The sequence below is a fragment of the Vitis vinifera genome, chromosome 13 (genome assembly GCF_030704535.1).
Source record: "Vitis vinifera cultivar Pinot Noir 40024 chromosome 13, ASM3070453v1".
Lineage (NCBI taxonomy): Eukaryota > Viridiplantae > Streptophyta > Magnoliopsida > Vitales > Vitaceae > Vitis > Vitis vinifera.
The window spans coordinates 15,854,009-15,875,276 of record NC_081817.1 but is presented as its reverse complement, the minus strand read 5'-3'; the positions used below and the strand labels follow the sequence as shown (position 1 = coordinate 15,875,276).

General features: G+C 30.0%; 1 protein-coding gene across 7 annotated transcripts in view; it reads right to left on the bottom strand.

Moving 5' to 3' along the window:
- The window catches only part of LOC104881227 (inactive protein RESTRICTED TEV MOVEMENT 2-like), a 28,621-nt gene extending 20,360 nt beyond the window's left edge, over window positions 1-8,261 (bottom strand). Inside the window, exons 1-9 of one of the 7 annotated variants that reach the window (XR_002031386.2) lie at window positions 7,447-8,257; window positions 7,266-7,336; window positions 6,278-6,373; window positions 5,556-5,632; window positions 5,084-5,167; window positions 1,357-1,476; window positions 1,223-1,278; window positions 947-1,103; window positions 629-872 (exon numbers count right to left, since the gene is read on the bottom strand). The gene's annotated coding sequence lies outside the window, so the exon portion shown is untranslated. Of the gene's footprint in view, window positions 1-628; window positions 873-946; window positions 1,104-1,222; window positions 1,279-1,356; window positions 1,477-4,075; window positions 4,245-5,083; window positions 5,168-5,555; window positions 5,633-6,277; window positions 6,374-6,494; window positions 6,559-7,265; window positions 7,337-7,446 lie in introns of those variants that run through there. The other 6 variants (XR_002031385.2, XR_009467418.1, XR_009467419.1 and 3 more) reach the window with 6 other exon arrangements.
- Window positions 8,262-21,268: the final 13,007 nt, after the last annotated feature.

Sequence of the window (21,268 nt, the reverse complement as noted above, 5' to 3'; positions counted from 1 at the left end):
TCAAGTGACCTTTTAAAAAAAAAAGTAATGACACTTTAATTTTCAATATTTTAAATTTATAAAATTATCATAATAAATTTCTACTTAAAAGTCTATATGATTATAAAAAAAATATATAAAAACTTTTAGAAAAATTAAAGGAAAATCTTATATTATTATAATATATTACAATTTATTATGTATTATCATAATATATCATCATTTATTATCTATCAATATAATATTATAGAATAACATATTATTATATTTGATATATTTATTTACAAATATTATTTACCGATGGAGATAGCAAACTTTTATGGATAATTAATTTTAAAATGGGGACCAAAATATTTTTTTATTCTACATATCTAGAATTATAAGAATAATTTTAGTTTATATTCAAATATTTTATTGATAAACATAAAGGTTTAGATGATTTTTATAAAAAAATATATGACTTATAAGATAGATTTACACACTTCATTTATTAATTCAAAAGTGATTGAAAAACAGAGATTATTAATTAACTTAAAACTAATATGGTGTTTTTTTTTAATTAATTCTAAATAGAACTTTAATACTTAATAGTCTTAAGTATTAAGTTATTTATTTTTTTAATATTTTATTTTTATTAAACATTAAAAAGTAAAGAAAAACCAACATATTACTTTTTAAAGTCAAATATTTCGGTTTTTTATATTTAACAAAAAGTTTATGATAAGTTACGAAAAAGTAAAAAAACAAACTATCTAAAGTCTAAAATCAATTGTAATAGTTATCAGCTCATGCATCTCATTTGGACTTGGTGCCAACATCCATCACAGCTTCAGATGATTTTGCACTATGTATTGGCCTTGATGAACTATTGGGTGATTGTTGCTCTCCTTAACCTGTAAAAAATACATGCATACCGATTATGCATGGAAAAAGACAAAATCCAGAACAAGGGAATGACGATTCTTACTATTTTCCATCCAACATGAGCACTGCACTTAGAACAGTACATGTTGGCCATATCTGTTTGAGTTGTATGACCTCCATCTCTAACCTCAATAGATTTAACACTAGTTGGAGCTTAATCAATTGCCTTTCTTCCTTCAAAGTTCACATTCATCAAGCCACTGCCATATGATATATATATATATATATATATATTTTATGGACCCGTCCCATTGTAAACAAACATGCAATATTATTTTCAAAACAAAGACACATGCAATATTCAAATTCAAAATCTTACACATTGTCACGAAAGAGGAACCAACACTTCTCCCTACTCCGATGTGAAGCAAGTTCCTACAAAAATAATATCAACATAATATGTATGTTAATACATTGGTTAAAATTATGCACACACGGTAAAGATATAGATACCTTAATCAAACCATTGAAAGGAGCAAAGCGGGTTTTGCAATGCAAACAACAGAACCACGCGTCTAATGTGGATGTGGACATGGCGATTTTGAACAAAATGACTAATTCAAAAGAACTTCGCTGAGAAAAAAACAAAGACCAAGACTTCTTTAAAACAAACACTACCCCTTAATAAAAATCAATGAGAGAAACAAATAAAGAAAGATACCTGATCTTATGACCCCGAGAAGAAGATGCAATTGAGAGAATTGAGAGATCAATTTTTTTTTTTATTGAGAATAATTTCTCATGTCTTTGTCACTACTCTCTCCCTGTTTTATATAGACTACTAAATAAAAATAGAAACTAAATAAAATAAAAACTAATCCTAAGAATCCGTTATTCTCTAAACTAAGTAGAAATAAAAATTAAATAAAATATAAAATTTTTTATTTTTGTGATTGGTTGGAATTCAATCAATGCATATCTAGTTTTTTTAAAAAAAAAAAAAATTTAATGGACATTTGTGCTTATCTTATATCTTTTCTTTCTTTTTATTTTTTATTTTTTTTGTTTTAAATTTCATTTAATTGCATTAATCTTAATTTTCGTCCTAAAGTGGGCCATTGAATTGGTCAAGAAAGTGATAATTACACTTGTTATTTATTTATTGAATTCGGATTAATCAATATTTGGAAAGAATAAAAATAATTTGAGCTATATTGATCAATTTCACCTTTATATAAAAATTAATCCACTAATTAAATATAAACAAAAAAAAAAGAAAAAATATAAACAAAACAAACAAAGATATTGAGAAAGAGATTATTTGATAAGGAGAATAATTAAATAAAAACAAAAATATTAAGAAATAAATTTAACCTACCGAATTATTTTAGACATTTTTTTATTTTTAATTAAAGTGATGATTTGTCTATTTAAAATGATGAGTTTTTCAATTTATTTATTTATTTTTCTAAGTGTAGATTTTTTTTTTCCTTTCAAAACTTAACCAAACAAGTTTACTATAACTTCAACACCTAGGAATTATATTTATGGAATTAAGTTTTACTAATTATAATTATCATTTGATAAATTTAATGTTTATAACTAATCAATGTCATTAACAACATCATTATAAATATAAAAATTCAAATTCTATTTTTTAATCCAAATATTATTGTTTTGGTTGACGTGGGCTTTGTTTAGATGTATTACTTAAGAGCTTTGAGCTATGTTTGGTTCTTTGAAAGTATTAAGAAAAGAAAAAAAAAAATGCTAAGTAAAAAGATTTTCTTATGTTTGATTTCATTATGAAAAATATGAAAGAAAATAAAATATAATTAAAATTAATTAGAAATTTTTAATTGCATGTATTTAAAAATTATTTAATCCGGAATAGGAAAAATAAGTGAAATAAGCTTGAAGTAGTATATAAAAAATACTACTTAAAAAAAATTATTGATTTGAAATCCTTTTTTCTTTTTTTATTTTCTTAATTTCACTCTTTCTTTCCTTTTCCACTTTTCTTTGTTATTATTTCCCTTACATTTTTCCTTCAAATCTTATATATGGAACCAAACATAGCCTAAAGGGTCAGTTTGATATTAATACAACTTTTAGAAGAATCACTCTTTATAATATTTGAAGGCAACTCAATTATAATATAAAGAAATCGAGTATCGGAGAGAAACTATATTTTCAAAAGTACCATAAGTTATGTGCAAATTTTTATTTTTTATGAAATATATGTAGAAATACTATCAATTTATTCTTCTCTAAGTTTTGAAAATAGAAATATGTCAAGCCTAGCTGTGTTAACAAAATTCTCAATACTAGACGAGCAAGAGCATTAATAGAGAGGAACCTAACAGAGTCGTGTTAATTATACAATTTTAATGTACATATATTTTGGTAGATTCATATATATAGATTAATGATGAGCATGATGCTTATCACTATCAAATAAGCTGTTAAGCTGTTAGTAAGGTGAACCATCTTGTTTAAAGGGATGAAAAAAAGTATATTTGTATTTAATTAAAAATCTTTAATAATAACATATTTTTCAACTGCACATTAAGTTTCACTTGTACTTCTACTGATAAAATGCTGTAGGCAAAGGCTATCCCACATAAGTTCAAAACAACATATTAAGAGAAGGATGCTGACATGGGGCTCACCCTTCTACCTTACATCACTTAAAATGCTGGGAAGCACTTATGCAAGATCTGTGATTCATTTGTTGTATACCCAGCTGCCAACATCCCATCCAATGCAGACTTTTCAATCTCAAATCATCTGAGATGGAAATTCAAGCATCTCATTAGGGATGAGGAGCAAGTTTGGTCGTTAATCAAGTAGCTGGTGAAAAGAGATGGTGATTGTGCAAGAATGGATTGGAGACTTCTCTCATCACTCTTCAACCAACATGTGCATCACAGAAAATGGGGCAAGTTTTTTCTTATAAATTGATAAAACTCCCTGAAAATGTAAAATTCTCAATTTCAAGATTAGGATGGACATATGTGTCCATTCTATTTTGAGAAATTCATTTCCAAAATACCATTTTCCATGTAAGAGAAAAAGTTAAAGTAGTGACTGATCTCACTAGCATTTCCTCATATCCAAACCTTAAAGTTCCTTGAGTAAAAGAAATACAGTTTCTGTTTCTCCAAGTGAATATTTCAAAAGTTTAAAACCTTAAATAATGAGAATTAATCACGGTAATTCCCTACCAGGAAAATCCAAAAATTAACAAATGTATCATTGATAAGGCAAGACCAAAATTGAAGTCAATATTTTATTGGGAATAAATAATCGAACACCATGGTGGTGGAGTGATGAATCACAGATACTTAGCTAACCAAGGTAGTTCCTTGTCATCTTTGAGTGCAAATGCTACATCATCACTGTCACAAGGCAACATAATTCGGGTTAGTTCTTATAATCCTATAGGCTATGTTTGGTTCCTAGAAAATTAGAGGAAAAATGCAAGGCAAAGAAAATAGAGAGAAAAAGTGAAAAAAAAAAAAAAAAAGATTTAAAGTCAATAAATTATTATGATTATATGCTACTTCAAATTCATTTCACTTATTTTAATTCTTGAATATAAAGATTAAATAATTTGAAATATATAAGTTCCTAACTAATTTTAATTATATTTTATTTTTCTTTCCTAATTTTTATGGTAAAACTAAATATAAGAAATTCATTTTTCTTACTATTTCTTATCTTTCCAGGAATCAACCATAACCATAGTTGTGACAATAATATAATTTGAGAAATTGTTGACAGTATCGCATGGCTTCTTTAAAGGGCTGAGTAAAAATAGTAGTGAGGATCATTACATTATACAGAACTGCAATACTAGGCAAACGAGTTGGGAGCATACAACTTTGGTCAACTTTTTTTTTTTTTAGTGTGAAATGATCCTGGCTAATTGTTTGCTTTTAACTTTCCCAATAATGTTAATCTAGGATAGGGCTGCCCACTCAACCAGCCAGCCCTGTCTACTTGATCCTTGCAGAAGAAAGTATTACCAGCCTAGGTAGTTTTCCATTCCCTTTTTTTTCCTTATTGTCCTATATATTTTTGGAAAGATTTCTCAACTGTCACCTTGTACTTAAAAATCTATATCAATGATTTGTTTGTTTTTTGATAAAGAAAAAAAAAAAAAGTACTAGCAGTTTGCATAATTCATCAGTTAGATTATTGAGTAACAATTGTGGGTTCACTAAAGGGGACTAACCTTGGAAAATTGAGCTGCAACTTCTGCAACCTATGCGTAGCTCCTGCTTCACATAGAATGATTCTGCATTCACCAAGCTTACAACTGCCCAAAAACCAACAAGATAAGCAGCATTCAGTTTTGTGAAGAAGATTACAAGAACACATTCTATATAAGCTCCTATTTTAATTTTTGCAATCCCGCAAACAGGCATTTGAAAACGAAATGAAAAAGAAATAATTTTACTTTGTTTTCCATGTCATTTAGCAACACACTGTTATTTGAGTCATCACCAAATGATAACAATATTATTGCTTGAAATGATACGAATCTGGTTCTTTAAACAGCCAAATGAAGAAATCCATTGTGAATGCAACTGTAAGTGAAGTACCACATATGAAAAGGCAGGTGCCAAAATAATGATAGACTGGAAAGAGGGCCATCCCAAATTTCACTCACATAAACAATAAGACAATACTTTAACATGGCTTACCCAACTCTCAAGAGTGTGTCTCATCCAGGGAACTTTTCTCCATTGCCTGTACAGAGGCATGAAACAGTCACTGACAACTGCAATATGGAAAAATTTGTTTAGGAGGAAAACCAACATAATACGAAAATTATTACCCTATAAGATTTATCCTTGGCAAAGGCATAAAAGAAGAGAATACAAGTAAACTAAAAACTATTTTTGTTTAGCAGGAAACCAACAAACTAGGAAATTACGACCCTATAAGATTCATCCTTGGCAAAGGCATCAAAGAAGGGAATACAAGTAAACTAAAAACTATTGGGCCTTGATTTCTGCATCTAATGTGTTTCAGTAAGGATGATTAGAACCTCACAGCTAAGATCTAATGGAACCTTTACAAAAAGGAAAAGGCAAATTCAAAGTATTGAAACTCAAAGCATTCATAACGGCTTCTTGGCTGATTGTTATCATATGAATGCTTAATGTATGGGCTTCTAGGTTCAATCCATGACATCTATCATTGAGGCTTCTAGTTCATGTATGCCACCTTTCCAACTTAACAGGAAAAACAATCTCCAACCGCTTGTTGAATATTTGCAGAGCAGGGTAGAGAAATTTCATACTTGGGAGATGATCAATGGAGTTTCAAATGTCATATTTTAAAGACAACAGAATTTAAAATGTGAACATATTAGCAAGCAAGATTGCAGTAGTTTCTTTTTCGGGAAGATTGAGAAGTTGACCTTTTCAAAAGTGGTCTCCACCATTCCTGTTTGATAGAGTTCATACACCATTGCTACTAAGAAGATTTTACTCAGCTTTGTGCTACTCTTCATCACCTGGGAACAAAGAAGAATAGGTATTTAAGTATTTTTCATTTTCATGAAATATATTAAGTATTTCCAACAAGTAATAGTAAAACATTGTTGCAATTCTGCCTAAGTGTATAATTATGAGTACATAAAATCTGATATTGACTGCAGCTATGGCTACTTCGGTTGATTCTACCCATATCAACCAATAAAATTATCCAGGGTTTATGCACATTTGAAGCACAAAAATCATGCAATCAATGTCAGTGGCTCAAATTCTTTTCTCCATGATATTCCAGGTCTCATATTTAGTTATTCTGTCATGACTCATGACTAACAGCTTTTTGGTGCATGAAAATTTTGTTGTTTATTGTCCAACCCATCAGAGAGGCTTTCTAATTTCTTTGAATTAGTTTTAATTTATCAATGGCTCATTTCAGCATGAGGCTCCATTTGGTATTTAGAAATATTGACCTAAGAAATGGCTTCAGAAAACTCAAAACTTCCATCACGTTCATCCAGAACAAAATTCTTTTGATAGGCAAATAAGAGGAATGTTAATAAAAGGAGTGCCTGAAAACAATGGAGCACTACACTGAATAATATCGATGCTTTGTTGACTCCAAATTCTGTAACCACCCATAATTTAAAAAAGAAAAAAAGAAAAATGAAAAAGAAAGAAACTCCCTCTTCTTTTTTTAGGCTATTTTCCTTTTAACCAATCTGTCCGCATCTCATTGATTTCATATTATAACAAAAATACTACAAGAAAATAGCACACTGGCATAACAATAAAATAAACTCATTCAACAGCAAAGATACCTCCTTTTCCAAGATTCCGTTTTCTTTTAGAACGAAATGGAGTTGTATCAAGAACCAGGATTTCTAGTTGAGAACATAAAGTGGGCTTTCAACTCACTTGAATATGAGGTGCCTGGAACATTGCCTGTATGGCTGCTTCTACCTCTGCCATTCCAACAGGGGCTTTTCCTGGAAAGCAGAGAAATATAATGAACGACATAGCATTCGAGTTTCAAATTGATTCCTTTCCTTTTTCCCACATTTTATACAATTGAGCAAAAGGAGATAAAAGACTATACTTTTCAATATGAGCCGCCCATAAATCACTGGGAAGAAGCTTCTCCCTTGCAGTTCTCTTCCGTTTCTTCCCTTTGGGTGGATTTGGAAGCACAACTTCCTTACCCAATTTCCGGGCCTCGCAAAACTGGCATATCCAATCCCCTTCTGGAACCTCCTTCAGCGGAGGTTTCAAACACTTCAAATGAAACCCACCCAGACAATCATCACAGCCCTTCCAGACTTGAAACATACCCTACACTCCTCCACTTGCAATTCTTCATCATCCGAGCTCGCATTTTCCCTTCTTTTCACATACACATCATCGCCCACCGCAAATTCACCCCCATCATACACAACCTTCTTGTAATAAACCCGCTTCTTTGGCCTCAAACTCGCATTCCCCGAGACCCTAGCCCTAGTCACCACGTTTCCCTAATCAGGCCTCTTCCTCTTCCGCGCCTCTGACACATCAGGAGTGACCGGAAGCTTCGATCTTTCACCCTTTTTCACATATTTTGGGGTTCTTGAAGAGCGCTTTTCAGGTTCAAAAAATTGTAGGGACGACCGGCGAGATGAACGGCGAAGATCTGATGGATCTGGGCTTGAGACTTGGCGCGAGGATCGACGAGGAGTTAGGGTTTGCGGCGTTTGAGGGATGATGGGAGTTGAAGGAGAGGGTTTATGGGCTTTTCTGGGGGAATGGAAGGACTTTTGGGAGGTTTCAGTCATGGTGTAGAGCGAGAGTTGCAGAGGAGAATCTAGGGTTTGCTGTGGTGGGAAAAGAGAGGAGAGAGAGCGTGGGGACTGTTGAGTGAGAAAACTGGCGAGAAATGTTTCCCTCCATTTTTTACGCTTTTTAAACGTTGAGCCGTTAGCCAATTCCCTTTTCCCTTTTTCCTTTTTCGGAGAATTACCGGGGTTAGAAAAAAATACTGGCTCACTCTTTTAGAGGATAATTTTACCCTTAATATATTTTTTATATTATTTATAAATCAATTGAGATTGTCAATGATGTGGAGCCTATATATGATGATAAGTATAGATTGATAAATGATGTGGGGCCCATGATAAGTACAGATTGATAGGCAATCAACGGTATATTTTTCAATTTGAAAAAATTGTTGTCACTTTTGAACAATTAACTGTTTAAAAATTTGCTTTTTAAAAAAAAAAATTGAGATTTTTTAAAGAGCCTTGTAAAAAAAATAATTTTTAATATCTCATAAATAAAAATCATATCCTAAAGTTATTATATCGTTTTATATATAAAACATACAATTAAAAACTTTATTATCATAATATAATAAATAATTATTTTTTACGAGCACTCATCAATTGAATAATATATAAATATTTAATTGACTAACACACGTCTATTAAATGGAATAACTCACAATTATTCATTAGGTAATATAGCACGTGAAAAAATTAAATAAAAATAAATTAAATTATGTTGTAATATATTGTAATGATAGTGCATTTATATTGTAAGTATAATGCATTTATGTCGTACCTATATTTCATTATAAAAGTAATAATTCTAAAAATGTTTATTCATACCCTATTGGTATTAACACATCGTATTAATATATTAACAACATTTATTTAGTGTTTTTAAATTATTTAATAATTTTTGTATATATATATATATATATAAACTACGTGAATTCAAATTAGTATTTCATTTTATTTTATAAATTATTTTTGATATAGGTATGTTGTGAAATATGGTATGATCATACAAAATTACCATTTTTATAAAAAAAAAACATCATAAATTTCTTAATTAGGTTTTATTGTAATGCATTGTAATGTAAGTGTATTTATATTGGAACTATAACATATTTTTGTTGTGCCAGTATTTTATAATAAAAGTAATAATATTGAGGATCACCTTTTATACCTTATTAATATTCAACATATCAAATATATTAATATCATCCACTCGATGCATTAAGAAACAAAATTTATATGAAAATTAAAATAAAAAAAAACACTATGCAAAGGAAAAAAAATCATATAAATTTTTTTAAATTATTTTATTATAAAAATAAAAAATGATTAAACATTCTCTATCATTTTCTTATTATTTTTAGAGAATCTGAATGAAAAATTAAACATTTTATCTTCCTTAAATTTAATACAAAAACATAATTTATCAATTTAAAATTATAATATATATGAAAAAATCATCATTTTTATTATATAATTATAAAACTTATTTTTTTCTTCATAAAATTAAAAATTAGAATAAAAATAAAAAAGGTAAAAAAACAATAAATGATATTTTGAAAATATTTTTTAAAAGTATTTTTGTTTTAAATAGTAAATTTAAATAACAAATTATATATAATTGTAAGGGTTAACCCAAAATTTTGATTTAAAATTTAAATATCAATAATTACAATAAATGTGGGACCCATGTACCATAAATGTATTGACAAATCAAGTGAAGTGCTTTAAATGCTTTGAATTTTAAAAGTTTTAGTTAAATGGCAGTTTTGGTATATTAAGCCTATTAAAGTCCTCCCCGAGAATTATTAAAAGATACCACCCTTTCTAGCAATTGTTTTGCCCAGCCCATCCTTTTGGTAATTCTCCCTTTTCTTTTTTGTTTTCTTTATAATTTATTTATCTATTTGAGAAAAAAATTTCATATGGGTATGAAAAAATATCTTCCAAGTCTCTTATTGTGATGTGAATTAAGAAAAAACAAATTATATTCTTAATTTTACGAATATTTATAAAATCTAAAAAGAATGATCTTTATAAAAACTATATCATAATTGAATCAACATTTTAATTATCATATAACTCTTAAAACAAATTTTCAAAATGATTTTTATCATATAACCTATCTTTTAATTTTTTAAAAATAAAATAAAACCACATCTTAAAATAACAATTTCATATTTTGAAATAAAGTTCATGTTTGGTAATTATTTAAAAAAACGAGGACAATTTTTTTTTTCATTTTTTGAAAATTGTTGTTTAATATTTTATAGAATAAATATTTGTTTCATAATTGAAATATCTTTTATGGGTTATTTGATTAAATGGGTCATTAGAAACCTGAAAATCTAACCTTTTATTTTTTTTTTATATCATTTTGACAAAAATGTCATTATTATTTTATTGTAAAATTAACACTTTCTTTTAAACATATAATAAATACTTGAAATAGTTAAGAACATTTATGTAAAAAATTGATTACTTTTCAAACAAAAACATAGAAAGAGATAATTTCACAAAGATATTGAGAATTTCACCCTTTTTAACCAATTATCTCTATTTTTAACATGTTTTTTTTTATATATTTAAATATTTTTAAATTTTAAAAATTACTTTTATATGTAGTTGTAGACCCCCTTTAGGTGGCAAGTTTTTGCATTTTCCTATTATTATTTATTCATCTTCTTGTCAACCCGAGGATGGGCTGTATGGAGGGCGGCGGGACAAGATTGGAAAGGAAGACTGATGTGGGTTGCCTAGGCAGAGAAAAGGAGAGGCTGCCAGCAGAAAAAGAGGAAAAAGAAAGGAGGGAGTTATCTTTTTTTTTTTTTGGGGCGGTGGCGGAGAAAAGAGGAGATATCAGGGGGAGGCGAGGAAAGAGGAAAAGAAACGCACGGAGAAGATAGCACTGAGAGGAGCAGATACAGGTATTTGTTTCTTCGAACTATCTTTTCTTCTAAGTTCAGGCCATTTTGTTTAGTTTTCTGGGTCATGTGTTTCTATCTTGGATGTTTGAATGCGTTTATTGGGACCTCTCATTGGTCTATATGGAGTTGCTTTCACTTGGCTCACGTTGGGTTTCTAATCGCGTCTACCGCTGACGGCTCTCCCCGTCATTGCTCACTCCATAAGAGACCCCCCCCCCCCCCCCCCCATGCAACCAAATCCACCCACCCGCGTATTCGAGGTCCATGCAAAGCTGACCATTTTCTCTCTGCACCTCCATACTCATCACACCCACCTTCACCTCATCTCTGATCTTCTTCCTGAGCATGGAACCCATGCACACTGCTCATGACCACCATCCCCCATGCATGCTGCTCATACTCACCATCTCCCATTTTACCGTGCCACCACCCTTCTCTCCCACTGCAATGCAAACCCATTAATGACTTTCCCTTCCAAAACCACCGTCTTCAATTTCTTCCGTAAATACCTCACAGTTTCTTGAATATTCCAGCCCAAAACCCCTCTTCATTCTTCTCGTGTGCCCGATGCCTCAGCCCGTGACCCTCCGCAGCAGGGAACTCGCCGTCCGCGCCTAGCTGGGCGTCTCCAAGAAGCGGCGGAGCACCTCACGAAGCTCCAAACTTCTGCTGGTGCCTGAGGACGCCGCAAATGGAGCAGTTCGAGTCCGAGTGGGATCACGTCAGCGACGTCGTCCTTGGTGGCAGTGGCGTTGGCAGCAGCGGAGATGCGACGTCGTCCCTTGCATGCATCATGAGAATGGACCGCGACCCTTAGGGGAAGGCGGGGCCGGTCCCCACCTGTGACGTTGAGCCGAGGCTCCTCGCCGGCGGCGACGAGGAGAATGACAGGCTGCAAGCCTGTACAGGAGGAGCTTGTGGCTGCTAATGGGCTTGAGGGTGATTTTTACTAAGTGGGCTTGGGCTTATGATGGAGATGGGGGGTGATTTTTGCCAAGTGGGTTTGGGCTTGATGGAGATGGAGCCCAAAGCATTTAGTCTTGATGGGTTATGGACTTGGGCTTGAGGCAGATGGAGCCCAAAGCCCTTTTGCTGATGGACTTGGACTTGACTAGGTTTGCATTATTTGAGGGTTGCTGATGGACTTGGACTTGACTAAGTTATTATTATTATTATTATTATTATTAATCCAACTTTTAAAATCTTATCCTTATTATTATTATTATTAATTCAACTTGTAAAATATTATTATTATTATTATTATTATTTCAATATCTTATTATTATTTCAAAATCTATTATTATTATTAATTCAACTTTCAAAATTTTATTATTATTATTATTATCATTATTATAGTTATTAATTCTACTTTCGAAATTTTATTATTATTATTATTATTATTATTAATTCAACTTTCAAAATCTTATCTTTATTATTATTATTAATTCAACTTTTAAAATATTATTATTATTATTATTATTTCAAAATCTTATTATTATTATTATTATTATTAATTCTACTTTCAAAATTTTATTATTATTATTATTATTATTATTATTTCAAAATCTTATTATTATTATTATTATTAATTCAACTTTTAAAATCTTATCTTTATTATTATTATTAATTCAACTTTTAAAATATTATTATTATTATTATTATTATTATTTCAAAATATTATTATTATTATTATTAATTCAACTTTTAAAATCTTATCTTTATTATTATTATTAATTCAACTTTTAAATTCTTATTATTATTATTATCATTATTATTATTATTATTATTAAAAATCTATACTCTAGCCGTTCAATTTCATGAAGTTCATTTCTTATTATTATTATTATTGTTATCATTATTATTATTATTATTATTATTAAAAATCTATACTCTAACAGTTCAATTTCCTGAAGTTCATTTCTTATTATTATTATTATTGTTATCATTATTATTATTATCATTATTATTAAAAATCTATACTCTATCTGTTCAATTTCCTGAAGCTCATTTCTTATTATTATTATTATTATTAAAAATCTATATTCTCGCAGTTCAATTTCCTAAAGTTCATTCCTTATTATTATTATTATTACAAATTCAACTTTCAAAATCTATATCCTTGCAGTTTAATCCCCTAAAGTTCATTTCTCATTTTCTTTGGCAAATTTCATTTTAATAACCGAAGCTCTAATCTTTTAAATTTAATTCCCAAGACTCCAATTTTCCATTAAACTCCAAGAATCCAGTTTTCACTCGAAAAGTTTTAATTCCATTTCGGTTCTTAAATAATCTTCTGATCTTCTTGATTCTACATAAACAAAAATAAATTATTCATAATTCTAGAACACGAAATTCGTAACACTAATTCATGAACCATAAATTGGCCTTTGGTGGGGGCCCGATGTTTGATCCCTTTCGATTGTCAACTGTTGCACTTATTTTGTCTGATCTTCATTTTGCACTTCGATATGTATGAGCTATATTCCATATTCATTAATTGTGTGCTAACCTTGTTTCTTGATGGCACACTCCGGCTCGTGGCCCAGGTACGCACACACTTTCATTCTGATCATTCTCTATGCGTGTTCCGATTCACCTATTGTGCTTGTTTGAGGTGAGTATCCATTGACTTTCTCGTTGATTACCACATCAGCTTCATTGTATTAGTAGAGACCTGACTTTAGGGACTTAGAGGGGTGCTACGGTTCGTATCGTACCTTCCTGATAAGTAACCTGACCCCCGAGCCCGATCCGGTTTTTCACAGACCACCTTTTCCAAAACAAGGAGTCACGCTTAGGGTTTTCTTTCTTATTTTGTTTACCCTTTTAAAAATAAAACAAAAATAAGTGGCGACTCCAAGTCATTTTTCTTAATCAAATATAAATCAATTTTTCAAGTAAAAATCGAGCTCGCCATCGAGTGGGAAGCGCATGAGCCGAAATGCGGGGTCCATAGTAGTATTTTATTTTTAATCATTCTTCGTATTTATATAATTATTTTTTTAAATAATTAAAAACAAATAAAGTAAAAACAACTAAAAAATGTTATGCATATACACTTTTTTTTTCTATTTTTAAGAACAAAAAATTATTTTATGTTTTTTTTTAAATATTCACTATTTTTTATTACTAAACATGTTTTTTTTATATATATTATTAAATGGGGTAAGTTATTTCAAACTATTTTTTAAAAAAAAAAAAGAGGGGGGAGGGGACTTTAGATCTTTTGTTTGGTTCAAGGGTCATGAATTTTGACCCAAAATTTAAGCATTTTGATGGAATCAAGGGTTAGGCAAAATTGACAATAATCTTGGATTATAGGTTATGCTATTGGACTTTAAAATATTAATCATTTTATTAGGTTTCAATCACTTAGTTGAAAATTGAAATTGGGAATTTGGGATTGCTTTGAAGAATTGGTAAAAGTATTATTTCCTTGAAAAAGATTAAGAGAGTGTTTGTTTTTTTGACTTTTTATTAAAATCAAATTGTTTTCAGAATTTAGGTTCTTTTTTTTTTCATGACTTATTATAAACTTTTTTTTGAATAAAAAAACCAAATTTTTGACTTTTTATAAATAGAAAAAGTAACATATTGATTTTTCTTTATTTTTTAATGCTTAATAGAAAAAAAATACTATAAAAATAAACAACCTATGTTGATGATCACTTAGGTTATATGCTCATGGGCTACTACAATATGCATAAGAATTTGACATGATTTTTCGTTTAAATTTGGATTTCTCTTCCTTTTCCAAGCATGTTTTTGGGCACTATTGTGTCCCAAAAGGGATGTTTGGTGCATATCTCATATCCAAAACCTTATCATGTCCTTCCAATGCCATTTATTACTTCTACATTTAATAATACCAATTAACAACTTTTTTTAACGTGAGAACCATTTGAAAATAATAAAATAAGAAAATTTTAAAATTAAAAATACAATTAGAACTAAAAAAACTTTAAAACTAAAATTATAAAAATAAAATATTCAACTTTCACTTAATTAAAACACTCTAATAGAAAATATAAATATCAAGAAAAAGTTGAAAATATAATAGGAGTAAATATTTTATTTTTAAATTTTTAAGTTTTTGATTGTATTTAATTTTTATGTATTTTAGTTTTTATTGTATTTTTAATATAAAAATTTTGTTATTTTATTGTTGATGTCAACTAACAAAATTTTTATTTAATTTTATTAAATTAATGAGAAGAAGATGAGATTAGAATGATTTTATTTATAACTTCAAAATCTATTTATTTTTAAAAATTTTATAATATATTTATTTTTAAAACACTTGTATCAAATTAAAATGATAAACTAATTTTGGATAATTTTATTTATAAAACCCTATTTAAGAAAATAATTCTTTGAGTTATGAAAAAATGCATATATTTTAAAATATTAATTGTTTGAGTTATGAAAAAATGCATATATTTTAAAATATTTTTAAATAAATAAAGATAAAACTGATTTATAGAAGTTGATGTTCTTTTTTCTATATTTTTTTCGAATTAGTGAGTTAAAAGTCACTTTTCCTTTTATTTTATATCATTGAATATATTAAACATATTATTAAAAAATATTACAATATTATATTGTTGTTGAATAATATTTAATGTACAAATTGGAGTTTTTAGAAATGAACAAATGACTTAATAACTAGAGGAATTTTCTTTAATAATAAAAAACTAGTGAATTTCTACGAAACTCCTATAATGTTTTAGGCATATTTACATGTAAAGTCTTTACAATGTTTTACAATCCACCAAACTATTCTGAGTAGTCTTACAAGAAGTCTTTACAATGTTCTACAATCCTCCAAATTAGTCCGAGTAGTCCTACTAAGTTATGGAAATATGTAGAATATGTAGATATCTCTATATGCTAGTGGAAGCTTTCTACCTCTATATAAACTTAAATGAAGGTTTTATTTTTGGTAGAATGAGAGGGATACCTTATAGATTTAAATAACTAAAATGGAGCATCTTAGTAATTAAAGTCTAACAATAGTAAAGTATAATATTATTAAATATTACAATGTATTAATTTCTTTAACAAAATAATTTCAAAATATCTATTTTTTTCCTTATTTTTAATCTACATTCTCGGAGTTCATTTTGTCGGGGGGCCCATTGACATGTCTCAGTTGAGATTCTGCATTCAATGGGCTAATCCCTCACATTTTGATATTGTTCTGCAATTGAGCGAGGATACCAAAAAACTGCTGTTCCATTCCAAACCAAATCCATCTTTTATTCTCAGACAACCAAAAGCAAAAACAAGCAACCAAAACAAAAATTTTCCCCCATCTTCAACACCAATACCCAAAGCTATAATTTCAGACATCTCAGCTTCAAAATTGTACCTAGACACAGGAAATATTCTGCATAAAACTTCGCATTCATCCTCTCCATGCGTACTAATCCCTGCAGAATGTTACAGTAATTAGTGTTACAATGGCATAGTAAAGATTTGTGGATCTTCCATTACAGTAAGAATGGATTTAGGCCTAGAATGGGGCATCAATTTTGTCAATTTAGTATGATGATATTCGGGTTTTTGCTGTAGAACCAAGGAAGCAGAGTTTTGAGAGATGGGAAGTGTTCCATACAGTAATGGTTTAATGAGAAGTGTTCAAAAGCTTGGAGAAACCGTTTTTGTATGGCAATGATTTCCAGATTCATCCACATCCAACAATCCAATAGAAGGAGTGGGCATGAAAACCAAAAAAAGAATGCAGCAAAGGATACACCAACTAAGAAATAACAAGTAGGAACTGTTAGGGGAGGAATGCACCTAATAATTCCAAAGGCTACAACAAACAAGTGAAGAAAGAACATTAAGACCATTGTTTAACAATCAAATAAAGAAAATGGATCCAGAAATCAACAAAGACTACTGTGAACACACGAGAGAAATGGCTCAAAAAGGAACAAAAGATCAATGAAGTCATAAACATTGTGGCCATCAAGAAATGTTTTCCTCCATTTTTTACGCTTTTTAAACGTAGAGCCGTTGGCCAACACCCTTTTCCCTTTTTCCTTTTTTGTTTTCTTTATAATTTATTTATCTATTTGAGAAAAAAAGTTCATATGGGTATGAAAAAATATCTTCCAAGTTTCTTATTGTGATGTGAATTAAGAAAAAACAAACTATATTCTTAATTTTGCTAACATTTATAAAATCTAAAAAGAATGATCTTTATAAAGGGAAAATTGTGTTTTCAACCCAGCTAAGTTGGATAATTGAGGTAAAGTCCTTCTATCACTCATAATTAAACTCAAAACCCAATGAAAGAGTAAAAATTGAGAGGAAGGATATTATCTTTAAAAAAATCTCTAAAATACCCATGACTATTAAATGAAAAAGCTAACAAATCACCTCACCTTTCTCATTCTCTCTTTAACTCTTTTACCCTTCTCTCACCTATTCAATAGTGGAATTAAGTTGAATTATTTTATTTTATCAAATTGAATATGAAAGATGGTTAAAAATTATTATTGCAAAATACATTTTTGAAGTGAATAACTTTTAAACACCTCATCAAATATTATTCTTTTTTTCAAACTTACATAATATATAATGAATATTTTTTAAATATGTTGAAAACTTACATAATATATAATGAATATTATTCTTTATTTCTAACTTATATTATTTCTCGTATATATTAAATAATTTTTAAATGTTTCATAAAATATTAGTATTATTTGTTTGTTCTAACTTGTAAATTAAATATCATTAAATATTTTTTTTCAAATTTATAGAACATATAATAAATACTTTTTAAATACCTCATAAAATATTATTAATTATTTTTTTTCTAACTTGTAAATTAGACATATGGTGTTTATTATTTCTCATATTATTTCGAAAATAATGTAAACACTCACATGCATATATATATATATATATATATAATATTAATCAAGAAGACTATATTTCTAAGACTAATTTACTAACCTTCCAATAATTTTGAAAGTGTAAATAGGGTAATTGGCCGAATGAAAGTCTTCAAAATATTCAAAATTTCCCAATTCCAAAATTACCTAATTACTCTCCATACTAATCCTAAATATTTTTTAATAAATGTTTAAATATTTAAAACCATTAAAATAAATACTTTCTTATTAAAACAATTTTTTCAAAGTAATAAGAAAAATCATGAAATCTTCAAAACTATAATTACAACAAAAAATTTTAATTTTAAAACTAATTTCATAATTAAATTAATGATTTTAAAAAATAAAAATGTTATAAAAATAATTTTTGTTTATTTTTAATTCCATTTAAATATGATTTTTTTAATCTCTATTGATAACAATAAAATTATGTTTATAAAGGCAAAAGAGTAAAAAAAATATATATATATTTCATTTAGTTTACTTATAATGAACAATTCAAACATGATTGATTTTAATTTTATTTCTTATGTGTTAATTTTTGTAGGGAATGTCTTAATGACATAGTTTGGTAAAAAAAGAAAAAAAAAAACTATCAATAATCATCTTAATGTCAAACTCAAGTTGTTTAAAAATCGTACAAAACCTATTAGGAGTCTTATACACCCTTGTACACTTAGCACATTTCTCTTGTACAATTAGTGTAATACCCTTGTACAATGACACAAATTTCATATCTCTCATAAGTTATATGTCCATGTAGGTGTATTAATCATATTTTCAATGGTTTGGTTGAGAAAATGATGGATAACTTAAGGTCAATTTTTTTTCCCCAAATATCATTATTGGGGAAAATATTGGAATTTTTGTGTGAGAGTTAAATAAAGTGCATGACATAGGTGTACAATCCTTGGGTGACAAAGAAAATAAAAAAATGGTTTAGAATCAATTAAAATCATTGACAAAGGGTAATCTTGTACACCTTTGTACAATTAGTACATTTTCCTTGTACAGTTAGTGTAATATTATTGTATAATGTCATAAATTTCATATCTCTCATAAGTTATGTGTCTACATAGGAGTGTGTAGACCCCCCGAGGAGCTTTAGCTTTTTTTATTATTATTTTTTGTTGTTTTTCTGACTGCCTCTCAGGTAGGCTGCTCTGGGGGCAGCTAGAGAGGATGAGGGGTAGCCACCAGATGGGACGTGTAGCAGCAGGCAGGATGGCTTGCTGAGGAAGACACAAACAGAGGAAAAGAGAAGAAAAAGAAAATGGGGGTTCGGGGGGCGGGGGCGGGGGGGGGGGGGGGGGGGGGGGGGGGGGGGGGGGGCGGCAGGGGGATTCAGACAAAAGAGAGGAAGGTGATGCGGTGGAATATTCAGGTAAGGTCTTCTGTTAATCTATGAAGGTTATTTTATGATTTGCTGTGGGTATCCAAGACCCTGAAATTGCTTGCTCTGTTTTTTTTTTTGCTTCCTGCAATTTTGTTGATTTTTCCCTTGCAAGAGGTTGGATCCTCACCTGGGTTTGATGTTTGATCAATGGCATTGAGAACTTCCAGTTTCTCTCCACCCTTGCATGGCTGCATTGAACCCATACCAATACCCACCACAGCTATCCTAGTTCCCATCCACGTCCCTGCACCCATTCCTCTCACCTCGCATGGCTATGCATAGCCATGCATGGCTGCCACCTTTCATACCCGATGAGCCCCTAAAGAGGAGCTCTGGATCGGTGCCAATCCCAAGCATCGTCGCCGCAGCCACTGCTCCCACGGCGGTCGAGGCAACCCGAATCCGAAGGGGCAGCATGGAGAGCTGCTCGATGTAGACACAAGAAGGCACGCGGCCCGCACAGGACGGGCCTTCGATCTCGCCTGCGTCGTACCTGACTTGGGCGGCGTCGCTGCCGGAGGGAGAGCGATCTAGAGAGAGCTCAACCAGCTGTCGTCTGCTTGCGTCGGCGACATGCACATGACCACCGTGAAGAAAGGAAGCTCGATCTCAGCCGGTAGAGCACGTGGACGCGCCGAGAAAGCGGCGTGCGCCGGCTGCCAGCTTCATCCCGGCGTGATGGAGTCAGTTGCCGCCGCCGCGGGGAGATGTTGAAGGGGTTGCAGCCAGGCGGGACGAGTTGGTGAGGGAGATGAGTCTCTGAAGCCGCCCATGCTAGCATTGGACTTGGGCTTAAGTTGGAGCCCAGGCCCATTTACATTGATGAAGGCCTCATGCCAATTCCTCTTATTAAAGTGGCCCATGCTCACTTCAAGTTAGCCCATCAGGTTGCCCAATTCCTAAATAATCCTTTTAAAAAGAAAACAAAACAAAACCTCTAATATCCATAATTGATTAATTAAATCATCCCCTTTTATTTGTCATCTTATTTTTACACATTTGGTTAACTCATCTTAAAGAAAATTGAAAGTCAAATTATTATTGTTAATTATAGTTTTATCTTGAAGCTTATATTATTCAATTTGGCTAGCTTAAACATTATAACTATTTATTATTATTATTTTTTCGTGTATATCTATTTATCATATTTTATAAATCTCGTTTATTAAAGTCAAAATTCTAATCCTTCAAAAACCCCGTGTCTCAATTTAATTTTTCAAAAGCTCGTTTAGACCTTGTTTCCATCAATCGGAATTATAATCTCATACTTACCTAGTTACTTAAAGTCTAATCCTTCAAACATTCCATATTCTAATTTAATTTTTCAATCCTAAAAATTCAATAATTAGTTCAAATCTCATTTTCATCCATTAGAATTATTTATCTCATATTTATCTAGCTATTTAAAATCTGAATCTTTTAAGAAAATCCCATGCCTTAATTTAATTCTTCAAATATCTGTCTAAATCTCATGTTCATCAATTGGAATTATTATCCTATCGTTTAAATCTTATTTTCATAAAACAGGATTATTATCCCATATTCATCTATTTATTTAAAACCTAGTTCTTCAAAAAATCTCTTGTCTTAATTCAATTTTCAATCCCAAAAATACCACTATCCATCTTTATTCGCCTAAATATTATTCTCGTTAATTAGTATTATAATCCCATACCTACCTATTTATTCAAAGTCATATCTTTTAAAAACCCAACGCCCTAAATCAAATTCTCAATTAGAAAAATTCCACTAATCTTTTCTTTTATTATTCGTTCAAACATTATTTTTGTTAATTAGTATCGTTATTCCATGTTTATTTATTCATTTATTTCAATCATTAAAATTCAATTCTTCAAAACCGGATTTCCAAGTTTAACCT